This window comes from Staurois parvus, unplaced genomic scaffold (assembly GCF_062004578.1).
Source record: "Staurois parvus isolate SC_StPar_1 unplaced genomic scaffold, SC_StPar_1.0 ptg000017l, whole genome shotgun sequence".
Lineage (NCBI taxonomy): Eukaryota > Metazoa > Chordata > Amphibia > Anura > Ranidae > Staurois > Staurois parvus.
The window spans coordinates 8247654-8260462 of record NW_028317813.1 but is presented as its reverse complement, the minus strand read 5'-3'; the positions used below and the strand labels follow the sequence as shown (position 1 = coordinate 8260462).

The 12809-nt window shown below is 42.2% G+C and overlaps 1 protein-coding gene across 1 annotated transcript in view; it reads left to right on the top strand.

Moving 5' to 3' along the window:
• FKBP11 (FKBP prolyl isomerase 11) overlaps positions 1–12809 on the top strand; it is a 52695-nt gene that overhangs the window by 20929 nt on the left and 18957 nt on the right. The gene's annotated exons all lie outside the window — the stretch shown is intronic.

The following is a 12809-nucleotide window of genomic DNA, read 5'->3' as shown; positions in this document are numbered from 1 at the left end:
CGACCCCCAAACACTGAATTCAAGCCACAGTACACTGTGAAGACAGTGAAGCATGGTTGCGCAAGCATCATGATATGGGGATGTTTCTCATACTACGGTGTTGGGCCTATTTATCGCATACCAGGGATCATGGATCAGTTTGAATACATCAGAATACTTGAAGAGGTCATGCTGCCTTATGCTGAAGAGGAAATGCCCTTGAAATGGGTGTTCCAACAAGACAACGACCCCAAACACACCAGTAAACGTGCAACATCTTGGTTCCAGACCAACAAGATTGACGTTATGGAGTGGCCAGCCCAATCCCCGGATCTTAATCCAATAGAAAACTTGTGGGGTGACATAAAAAATGCAGTTTCTGAGGCAAAACCAAGAAATAGAGAAGAACTGTGAAATGTAGTCCAATCATCCTGGGCTGGAATACCTGTTCACAGGTGCCAGAAGTTGGTTGACTCCATGCAACACAGATGTACAGCAGTTCTCAGAAACAGTGCTTATACAACTAAATATTCATTAAGTGATTCAAAGGAAAGCAAAATCTTCAAACATTTTCAGTTTATATAGTGAATGTTTGAGTTTGTAAAGAAGAATACAAACACTGCTATTTTTTTGGACAGTCTAATATGCACTTTTCTTCAATTTTTTTTAGAGGAACAACACAAATTTGATATATTTTTCTTTATGTTTTGATTTGGAATAGAATGTGTAGTGTTCCCAATGCATTTGTGTGTATGGAAATAAAAGCTATTGGAAGGATTTTGAGCTTTATTTACTTTTTTCAACCCACTGCTATTATTTTGAACACAACTGTATATGATAAGTTTTTGGATGATAGTTTGTTAAAAAGACAAGACTCTTACCCAAGGTGCAGGAGGTCAACTACAAACTCCCCAAACCCCCTTCCTACACACATACACCCTCCAAACTGCATCAAATAGTAGGTGTGGTCAAATTTAACTAACAGTGGGAGGGTCTTAACCCTTTTGCTGCCGTACAATGGGGTTTTTTATACACAATCCAGTGGTCGTAGCAGCCGAGATTGTGTATAAAACTATCAGGCAGACTCCTGTCTGTCAAGTGGAAGCAGTCGGGTGGTAGCGCTGCTGCCAGATCGCTTTCAGAGCCCCTTGTTCCGTACCTCCCTCCCCCCACGCATGCTCTCGTCATGGATTCAGGCCCCACTTATTTATTTTATTTATTTTAGGTACTTATATACCTTCAATTTACGCAGCGCTTTACATATATATATTTTACATTCACATCAGTCCCTAACCCTCAAGGGGTGTACAATCTAAGGTCTCTAACTTACATTCATACATACACATACTAGGGCCAATTTAGACAGGATCCAATTAACCTACCAGCATGTCTTTGGAGTGTGGGAGGAAACCGGAGTACCCAAAGGAAATCCACGCAGGCACAGGGAGAACATGCAAACTCCAGGCAGGTGGTGCCGTGGTTGGGATTCTAACCAAAGACCCTAGTACTGCCAGGCGGAAATGCTAACCATTTAGCCACTGTGCTGCCCATCTGCGTCTCTGTGGTGACCTTCTTTCTCTTCTTTCTGTGACCTGGAAGGCAACATGTGTGACGTCACTTCTGGGCACTGCAGTCACAAAGAGAACCTGTCACCTAAAAATCATCACATTGCGATACACGTTACATATGCCATGCACGCAGGTGTGTGAGCAATAATTCTAGCACTAGACCCCCTCTGTAACACTAAACTGATGACCTATAGGGGTTTTGAAGTGTTGCCTAGAGAAAATATAAGGTACTGAAATTTGTCGCCATTTCATAGGTGCACGCAAATTTAAGGTTTGGCATGTTGGGTATCTGTTTACTCGGCTCAACCTTGTATTTTATATTTTACTAAAAATTTATTGTATTTTTTGCCCTAAAATTCACTTTTTTTTTCTGAAATTTTGCGTTTCCTAGACCTTTGCAGTAATATCGCATGAAATAAAAAATTGAAACTACCACTATTTTATTCTCTAGGGTGTCTGCTTTCAGAAAATATATAACATTTTGGGTGTTTTGTGTAACCTTTAGGCTTAAAATGATTTTTTAAATGATTTTATGTTCAAAAAATGCAGAAACGGCTCAGGCAGCAAAAAAGTTAAAGGGGCATTAAATACCAGGAGTGCATTACATACAGAATGCAGAGTTCAGGGGTGCGCTATGTACAAGGTGGTATCAAAAACATTGGATTTGTAACACACCAATAAATGGCAACACAAGGCTGCAGGCACAATCACAGGGAGCACCGAAGTCAGTGTACCAAAAGACATCGTCCTGTGTACATTGGGAGCTGTGCAACTGGTGTTTTTCTGATCACATGCGTTACTGGGCAGATTGCTGGATCTGCACAATGTTGTCAAAATGGCGACCTTTGAGCTGGATCTTCATCTTCAGGAAGAGGGCACTTTTGGGGGTTGAGCTTATTGAAGGTCTTCCTGATCTCTTGCCGTCTTCCAGTGATGTTCTACTGCTCTTTAAGTGTGCGTGCTACTAAAAAAACACCTCAGACGACTCATTGCAGCATCGCCATAAACTTGCCGAATCTTGTCAAACATCTCTGTGGCAGATTTGCCCAGTTTTCATGCAGAATTTCACGTTTGCTCTTTGTTCTAACTTGCTGTTCATGATGAAATAGCAGACGTGGTAACGTGGTCAGAATAGCACCAGTTGTACAGCTCCCAATGTACTCAGGATGATGTCTTTTGGCACACTAACTCATGAAGGTCAGTGCTCCATGTGACTGTGCATGCAGCCTTGTGCTGCCATCTGTTGGCGTGTTACAAAACTAGTCTTGAAACTTTTTGATAGCACCTCGTATACAGTGCAGAGTTCATGGATGCGCTGCATACAGAGTGCAGAGTTCAGCCTTTTTCCATAGTTGTTTACCCCCCATCCACATCTCACTTTCACCCCTCTTCAGCTCTGACCTCTGTATGCAACCCCTCCTCCACTGGCCCCATCTTCCCCCTCTTCCTTAAAAGCTCTACCATCTTCCACATGTCTTGCCTTTGTTGCTGTATTAAGCTGAAGCACCCAGCCAGCTCTAGTACCTCCCCGCACACTGTAGGTGGCTTCACCTCTCTCACTTGCAGGGAGATCATCCAGTGGGGTTGTCAGCATCCACACTGCACCCCAGGCACCTGCATCTCCCTTGTCTCCATCTTGCACTCAGTGGGAGCCGCTCAGGAGATCAGATCTATGGAAGCCATTGGGAGACACGCTGTCACTTGTAAGCACAGAAGCCGGACTTCTGTCTTTACAAGTGATATTGGTGAGCAGGTTGCAGAGGGTCTGAGCCAGAGGTGGTGGAACTGAGTGCGACCAAGTTCTAGTTGAAATAAAAGCCCTGCTCTTACCTATCCTGACAATTGGGTAAAGAGCCCTTAACTCAGACATTAGCAATCTTAGGATGTTGATGAGTCTTTTCTCTGTGCCCCCTTGTGAGTAAATGCACATATACAGTCGACACATATTTAACAAGAATAATAAAAGTTGTGTTTTAGCCTAGTGGCACGGATGCGTGGCAGTGCGTATTCCCATTTTTTTGTAGTTTAGTTGATGCTGGTTTGAAGTCAAAGGGTAGAGACCCCAAATATTAATTTGATTTAGATTTTTCTTCTGTTCGCTCAGTTTGCATTTTGTGAATTTAGAAAAATAAACAATTAAATATATATTTTTGAAAGCATTCTTACTTTAAAGCATTTCTCCACACCTTCCTAAACCTTTTGCACAGTACCTTGTGTGTATGTTTATACATATATATACAGTATATGCACTGTATATATTTTACCTCTAGTTTAGGTAGCTTGTCATTAATAGATAAGGAGATTTGCAGAAATAAGCCACGAGTCTATAATGGGTGAGGAATCTACAGTTCTTGAATGTCTGCAACATTTCTAAACAGATGTAAAAAAAAATATACAGGTAAGTGTATAAGCAAGACTAAAGACCTTGGCATACCATGTAAAATATGATGAGGCATCTTTTAAGTACTGTGTATAGTACTGCTATGGATTACTGCCACTGAAGTGGCTTCCTATGGTCTTGTGTTCACAGGTGTTTTTTGTATGTTTTCAGCCTGTGTTTGTTAAACAATTCTAAAATGATTTGAAATGCAATTTTTGAATTTTGGCTTGGGTCCAATGGAGCAGTGTTTATTGCATGTATTGGTGTGTTGGCATTACATTTGGGTGGCTTCACCATTTCCTGCTCTTCTTTGTCTGAATTGGTTGTTTCCCCCATACAAGTCTATGTAAATTCCAACAAAACTACAGTATAAACACACCAGAAGCAAATCAAACTGACCTTAGTACAGTGTTTCTCAACTCCAGTCCTCATGGACCCCCAACAGGTCATGTTTTCAGGATTTCCATTATTTTGCACAGGTGATTTGATCAGTTTCACTGCCTTAGTAATTACCACAGCTGTTTCATCTGAGGGAAATCCTGAAAACATGACCTGTTGGGGGTCCATGAGGACTGGAGTTGAGAAACACTGCCTTAGTAGCAAACTCTTTTTCCCTAAAAGTACCTGAAAACAGTGTGTTTTACTTGATTTGAAATCTTTGTGCACAAACTCAAGCTGCCTTTCACTCTTTTTCTGACATTCAAGCAGGATTTAGTCATTCGTAAATGAACTCCATTAAGAGGTGTGTGCATTTAATCTGACCACACAACCATTCTTTAACCACTTGCCAACCGCGCTATAGCCGAATGACAGCTACAGCAAGGTCGTCCAGTTCTGGGAGGGTGTCTAATGACATCCTCCCAAAACCGTGCCCGCTGCACCTGGCGCTCTTTGTGTTCGCTGTGACCCTTTACCACGTGATTAGCTGTGTCCAATCACCCCTGATCCTGATGTAAACACACTTGTCGGTTATCGTCAGTGTGAGGAAAGTATGGCCAATAGCCGGCAAGTGTGAAAGGGGACATCTACACTGATAATCAGGGCACTGAATATCAGTGCAGCCCCAACATTGCCCATCAATGCTGCCTATCAATGGCAATCAGTTCCCATCAGTGCTGCCTATCAGTGTTGCCTATTAGTGCCCTTTAGTGCTGCCTATCAGTGCCCATCAGTGCCTCCTCATCAGTGCCCACCAGTGTCGCCTCATCAGTGATGCCTATCAGTGCCCATCATTGCAACCTCATCAGCACACATCAGTGAAGGAGAAAAATTACCTGTTTGCAAAATTTTATAATAGAAACTAAGAAAAACTTTTTTCTCTCAAAAATGTTTGAACTTTTTTCATTTGTTTAGTAAAAAATAAAATACCCAGTGGTGATTAAATACCACCAAAAGAAAGTTCTTTTTGTGTTGAAAAAATTATAAAAATTGCATATGGGTACAGTGTTGCATGACCGTGCAATTGTCATTCAAAGTGCAACAGCGCTGAAAGCTGAAAATTAGCCTGGGCAGAAAGGGGGTAAATGTGCCCGGTAGGCAAGTGGTAAAAAAGGACATCTCAATTATTGGGCCCCCCATGCCTCCAACAATCATACAGCTAAAGAAGAAATAAATAACAACCATGTATTGCTAGTTCTCCACAGGGTGCAGTAGCTGATAATGGTGAGGGGCACATCATGCCTACCTTTTGCTCCCAATGAAAGTGGATTTAAACTTTTACATATACCATTGACTAGCCTCAGGTGATACCCAAGGATGAAGCAAATCCATAAATTGTACCAGTTTATCCAGAGCCCTCTCTTCTCTACGGTCCTTGAAATTACTGACTTTACACAGCATTTATCAGCTCCTGAAGGCAGGAGGCAGTGATCAGAGGTCACACACTGCACAGTATAGAGCAGGGAACTGAGTGTAATTTGAAACTTGAGTGGAGGGAATGGACACCCCCCCCCATACACTCTTATGGTGAAACATGCACAGCTGAGGCTGTCAGTCACCTGCTGTGTGCTGGGGTGGAGGGGAGGCGAGGTCATCTCCTGGGATTTTTGGTATCAGCATATACTGTCAGAAGTTACTCATGCAGATAGCAGAGGAGAGGAAGGAGAGAGGACACAGAAATCACACTAGGTGCTTTGAATCAAGGCAAATATACACTATAGAAGGGAATGCTTTGTTCATTTTAAATTTCAGGGGTTTACAACCAATTTAAAGTATTGAGGAACACACAATATATTCAGGGTGTTTTGTTTAGAAAATCAGTTGATTTGAATATTAACACATCTACCAGAGTTATTAAAGCATTAGCTGAAATTTATAGCTCATGTGTTTGCATGAATATTCTTCTAAAGTATCCAGAAGTCCCAAAACTCCTATTATTATGCAAATTGCAGCTTAAATGAAGGTCAATGCCTTAACTATATGCAGCTAGCATTTTCAGAAGAAGAGGTCAGCAACGACAGCCTCCATATTCTGTCAGTACATAGGACAGTGGAGACGTGTGATGGAAAAAACTAGGAGAAAAAAAAGTTAGTTATCTTACCTATCTCCCAGCTTCCATATTGCAGTGGGGATGTCACTATCCTGCCAAAGATGCCAGGAAATGCTGAGTAGGTTAAATCTCACAAGAAGACACTGCAACATGGTGCAGGAGTACTGCGCACTACTTGAGGTCTTGCTTGAAAGATGCTGATGTCACTCTTGACTAGACATATATGCTAAGTTGTATGGCACCACTATGGGGGCTAGGGGTTGTCACAGAGGAGCAGTCCAATGGGTCTGACATGAAGTGTTCTAAGATACCCCTTGTGTATGCCTACTGCAGCTTTCTGTGCTGAAAGCCTGCATATAAAGACATGGCACTTTCAGAGAAATGACTTTTGAGGTGGAGAGATTAGATGCACTAAGGGACAAACCAGAAACCAAGAACTTTGGGCCAAAAGAACAGTAGGCACAGAAGAAGACATTTGAGAACACATACAAGAGTAAAAGCAGTGAGTACATTGCAAAAGGGCAGAAGCATAAAATGAGTGCATTAAAAATAAACATAACAGATTCCTCTATCCACACAAGCAAGGGGGATGGAGGAATTCATTCCCACTGGGACATTGCATTCTGACAACAGGACTCACCACTGTCAGAATACACAGATCAGCGGCTGCAGCCACCGATCCACAACATTTTTCCAGAATGCCCTTTAGACAGACATCAGTCAAAATGATCTACTTTGATTGAGCAGGACATATGCACACTGATAAATTGGCCTGTAGGCATGTGCACGCTGCTACATTTTGTTTCATTTCAGGTGCATTCATTAATTGAAGATTTTTTTTTCATAATATTTGTTATGTTGAACCGAATGGTTTTCAGAATTTTGTTTCGTATCTTTGGAATTAATTTTGTTTAAATCATATCATGTGAATAGTATGAGAATCCCTACTCATTCACCAAAAAAATGGCAAAAGTAAATAAAAACACAGACAGTATTCAACAAGTCCTGTATTTAAAAAAAAAAAAAAAAACATGGCTCCGATGTAAATCCAAAGTCAATCATGGTGAACGCAGACCCGCATGAAAAAAAAAACCACCCACCGAACATGACCAGTCCCAATTTTGAGCATCCTCTTCAACAAAAATGTCATTTTTGGTGTGATACTCCCAAAGGGAAATCACATCTAAATGGATTCAGTCCATGCCACTTTCCTCATTAGAACTCTGAAAGTACAGCAGCTGACTGATAATTATGAAATCACTCCCATTCACATTTACTTTGCACATGGACACAAACAAACAGCTATTTCTTTGGATTAACAAAAGGTAGGAATCTGCAACAAAGTTTGTTAAAATACTTGCAATGTACATAGATGACCCTGAGGGGAATGTTTTTTTCCCAACAATAGTGGAGTTACTCTTTAACAGGAGAACCCTCAAAGGGGAAAATTAAGGAGGAGACCAGAAAGAGGTGCTACTTGTTGCCTGAGAATATAAAGCTGAATGTGTGCGAGAATCTTACGGGACTTCTGATAGGAAATAGGAAGTGCCTGTCTCTGTATTGTATTTCTAAATGCAATAGACTACAAATATTCAAATATCTAATTATGGATTACATAACAAAAACATATAACTTACTTTCACATAAGGTAAAGAAATGTATCTATGACTGTGTGGGGCCCAGCACATGTACTTTTTCATAAGATGAGCAAAGCTGCCAAATAAGTCTGACATTGTTGTTGTTCTTCATTGTTCATTCATACTCGGCTTTATTGAAGCTCTAACATATCACATTCTCTTATATGCTTTGTATCCTATGGATAAAAGCTCTCGAATGAATGCCAGCCCTTACATCCTCCTCGCTTTGGTCCTCTTCTTGCCCTTAAGTTCAAAAAATAAAAATCAGAGTTGTCTGAATAGCATGGGTAATGTGCTTGGAAATGAATAACGGTGTGATTGATGTATACAACATCATGTCATAAAGAAATAGATTCCATTTGTAGAGGTAGGACAAAGCTGCAATAACCTTTTTACCAAACTAAGGCAGGTGGTATTGTGGAATTACATTGTGTCAGGGATTTATCATGAGATTGGAGCTAGAAAGAGACGCTGTAACATTTGTGATGATCATTGGATGTATTTGCTGTGTGAAATGTTGGTCATTGTATCAGTTAATAATCAAAATAATATATGCATTACTTAATCAACAACATAATCTGTATTAGCATTGTAATTATTCTGCCTTTTGCAGCCACCAGTCAGGATGAATGATGACATCTGGATCAAAATAAGAGGCAGTTGCCTACAATACTCAAACATTGGACCATATTTATAAAAGACTCACTGTGTGATTCACAGAGCGAATATTTACTCAACATCTGTCCATCTATACTTTTGCAGCATTTAACTATCAAAGTGGATTTGCCTTATCCGCTGATCATTTTCAAAGAGGATTCACCCATCATCATACAATGTAATTGAAAGATTTCAAGCACCAAACAACATTTGCCCATCAACATAGCACAACATAATAGAGAAATTCTAATAACTAAGGCAGGCCGTTGATTATGCAATTTTCTTTCCTTCCACCATATTTTGTTCTGCCGACGGGTTCAATCTATGTATGGCCACGTATTATTATTATTATTATACAGGATTTATATAGCGCCGACAGTTTGCTCAGCGCTTTCCATTATGGAGAGAGACAGTACAGTAACAATACAGTTCAATACAAGAGGGATTAGAGGGCCCTGCTCCTTGGAGCTTACAATCTAGGAGGGAGGGGATAGTGGTACAAAAGTTAAATAACTGTGGGGGATGGAGTGGTTGGAAGAGTAGAGGATTCCAGTATTAGCTGGGGGCGGGGTAGGCTTCCCTGAAGAGATAGGTTTTCAGAGTGCACCTAAAAGTGAGCAGAGTAGGCAATAGTCTGATAGATTGGGGTAGGGATTTCCAGAGGATGGGAGAAACCCTGGAGAAATCCTGGAGCATGGGAGGAGGAGACAAGGGAGCTAGACACTAGGATGTCTTGCGAGGAGCGGAGAGTACGGTTTGGGTAGTTTTTAGTGACAAGATCGGGGTTGTAATTTGGGGCAGTGTTATGAACGGCTTTATACGTCAGTGTTAGTGTTTTGAATTTTATCCGTTGGGCAATGGGAAGCCAGTGGAGATATTGGCAGAGGAGGGTGGCAGATACGGAACGGTTAGTAAGGTGGATGAGTCTGGCAGCAGCATTCATGATGGACTAAAGTGGGGATAGCCTGCAATGAGGTAGGCCAATGAGGAGGGAGTTACAGTAGTCAAGGCGAGATATAACAAGGGAGTGAATAAGTTGCTTAGTGGTTTCCGAGGTTAGGAACGGGCATATCTTGGAGATGTTGCGGAGGTGAAGTCTACATGAGTTTGTCAGTGATTGGACCTGGGACTGAAAGGACAGATTGGAGTCTAGGATTACACCTAGTACCTTGGCATAAGGGGAGGGAATGATGATTGTGTTGTTGATCTTGATGGAGAAGTCACGGGGGGGCACGAGCTGGGGGGAATACTAGAAGCTCAGTTTTGGAAAGGTTGAGTTTGAGGAAGTAGAGTGACATCCAATCCGATATGTCACTTAGTAGGCTAGTGATACGGGTGGAGACTGAAGGGGTGAGGTGAGGGGTAGAAAGATAGATTTGTGTGTCATCAGCATGGAGATGGTAATTGAAGCCATGGGAGTTTATCAAGTGACCAAGGGAGGAGGTGTAGATGGAGCAGAGAAGGGGTCTGAGGACAGAACCTTGAGGGACCCCGACAGAGAGAGGGAGTGAGGAGTGAGGTGGCAGCGTTATAGGTAACACTGAAGGAGTGCCACGATAGATAGGAGGAGAACCAGGAGAGAGCGGAGTATGGCCAGCTTAACAAGGTTCATATTTACCTTTTAATGTAAGCAACATTCACCCATCAGCATAAAACATAATAGAGATTCCAAAAACAAAAATGTTCGTTTGTCACAATACAAATCAAACAAAATTCACCTGTTAGACTCCGCATTACACATAGGGTAAATACAGAATAATCGCACAGTGAATGCTTTATAAATAGACCATTTTCCTGGTGTAAGCTGGCAAATGTATAGGTAATACTTGTTAGGTTTCTGTTTGATTGTCCTGGCAAGTGATTGGACACTGGCAAGCAATGTTGTAAGGACAACCCTAGCATAACCTCTCCCACTCCCATCAAGGCTCGATTTATTTTTTAGTCCTTAGGTGAAAGAAAAGAAGCAAACCTTTTTTCTTTTGTTATTTTATTTCTCATTTACTATTTTCTCATCAAGACTATCCTGGCAAGTTACCAATCACTACATAGCAAATGTGGGTTCCACCTTGCAACTACCAAGATCAGTTGACTTCTCAGTCGTGCCTTAGGGGACGATACCAGGTCCCCGCCAGAAAAAAACTGTGAGGCTGCCTGTATTGTTGCTTTTGGCACTGAATCCTGCATTTGGTACTCATCTAGACATGTAGTGCAATGCAATGAGATACTCACAAGGTGCTATATGGGTCCAGGGCCACTGTCCATGTAGCGGTTGAAATGTGTTCCTAAAAATCCATGGGGGGGGTGGTATGCCCAAAGGAAGGCTTAAGTTCCAGTTGGGGGTTTAGTCCCTAGCATCTGCAAGACTGTCATGAAAAGTTAAAGCTGTAGCCGTACTAGGAGCCCAGGATGCTGTTTGCTGTAGTCCCGGAGGGGTTAATATTGCACTCCTGACTGCAACTTTTTCTGCCACAACCCATGGTGGGAGTAGCCTGCATTTAATATTTGAAACGGGTGTCATTTCGATTTGTATCACACACTCCCATAGTATTTGGGGTCACCACTGCGTCATTTGCATGTAACTCACGGCATTTTTTCATAAAAACATTTGCTTTTAGTGACTCTTCACAGAAGGCCAAATCTTTTCTGCTCCGCAGCACAGTTTGTGAGTATCCATGGTGGGTTGACCCTCACTACATGGCAGATCATCGGTGTAAGGGAGATGGGTCAGCACACCTTACAAGCTCATGCTTAATTAACTGCTCAGTAAGGATAGCATCCCCCTTCCTGGTTTGGGTAGTCCTGACCACTGTCCCCAGTCTGCTGCCCCCTTCAGAGGCCTCCCTAGATCCTTCTGGCATACCCTCCCCCCGCTCCTTCTTTTAATCCACAGAGGAAATATCAGCCGCTATATCTGCATTTATGGATAAGCATTTAGTCCTGTTAGAGGTCTTGAATCATAGGGTACACCAGCAGGCTCCCTCAGTCACTGGTTACCCTCTTACAGCTTCTATTATTTTTGAATAGGAAGAGGAAGTCCCCTGATTTTGACGATTCCGTACAGGAAAAGTCCTAACCAGCTGATATCATTCTAAAGCTTAAGGATACTATTTCTGTCCTTATGAGACAGTACATGTGTCTTGTCTTGGAGCACCCTGCATCAACTCAACCAAAGGTCATTGCCTCATTCTGGATTCTCAACAGTTTCCTTCAGATTCACAAAGTCCATATGGAATCTGCCAGGTCATTCATTGCTTTCCTTCAACCAGGGGAACCTTCTAGCTACTGTGCCTACTTGCACATCTCCATCTTCCCTCTGAATCAATGCTACCTGCGTTTGGCTGTGAGCTGGCAACATTAGCAGTTTGTTGCCTTCCTCTTGGCCTGTTCACGACACTCTGGCCAGTGTGTTGGCTCTTGTCCTAGCACTGCTGCACTCTTAGGGTATCTCCATCATAGGAAACTTGGATGACCTCCTACTAAGGAGTTGGTCCAAACTTTATTAGCCAATACCCACCAGACAGTGCAGACCATGCAGAAGCTTAAATGGATCTTAAATCTTCAAATGTATGTGCCGGACCCAGTCCATCTGGGCCTAATTCTGGATATGGCCTAAGGTCTTCCTCCCTCTGGACAAGCCCCTGTCCTTCACTCCCACAATCAGACCCTATTATCCAGATATGCCCCATCATTCTCTTTTGTATGTAGGTCTTTGGCCTGATGATAGCCTCTATTGAGATGGTACCATCGGCCCAATTTCTTTCCAGACCATTGCAATTCAGGATTCTGGCTACATGAGAAAAGCAGTCTCCGGATCATCCCATTTTCCTGATCAGAAAAACCAAGAATGCCCTACGGTAGCGGATTTCCAGTTCAGCACAGAAATTGGGGAAGACCTTTCTCCAGACATCTTGGAAGGTGCACACGATAGATGCTAGCCTATCGGGCTGGAATGAAGTCCTGGATACCCCCTTGATGAATGGATACGCCATGGCCAAAGAATAAGATTCTATGACCCATTCAAGTCAATGCATGCATTTGCAGTGTGCTGGTGCATGCTTTTTGGGGTTAAAAGGCAGTGCTATGTGGCAGCTCAGTGTCGT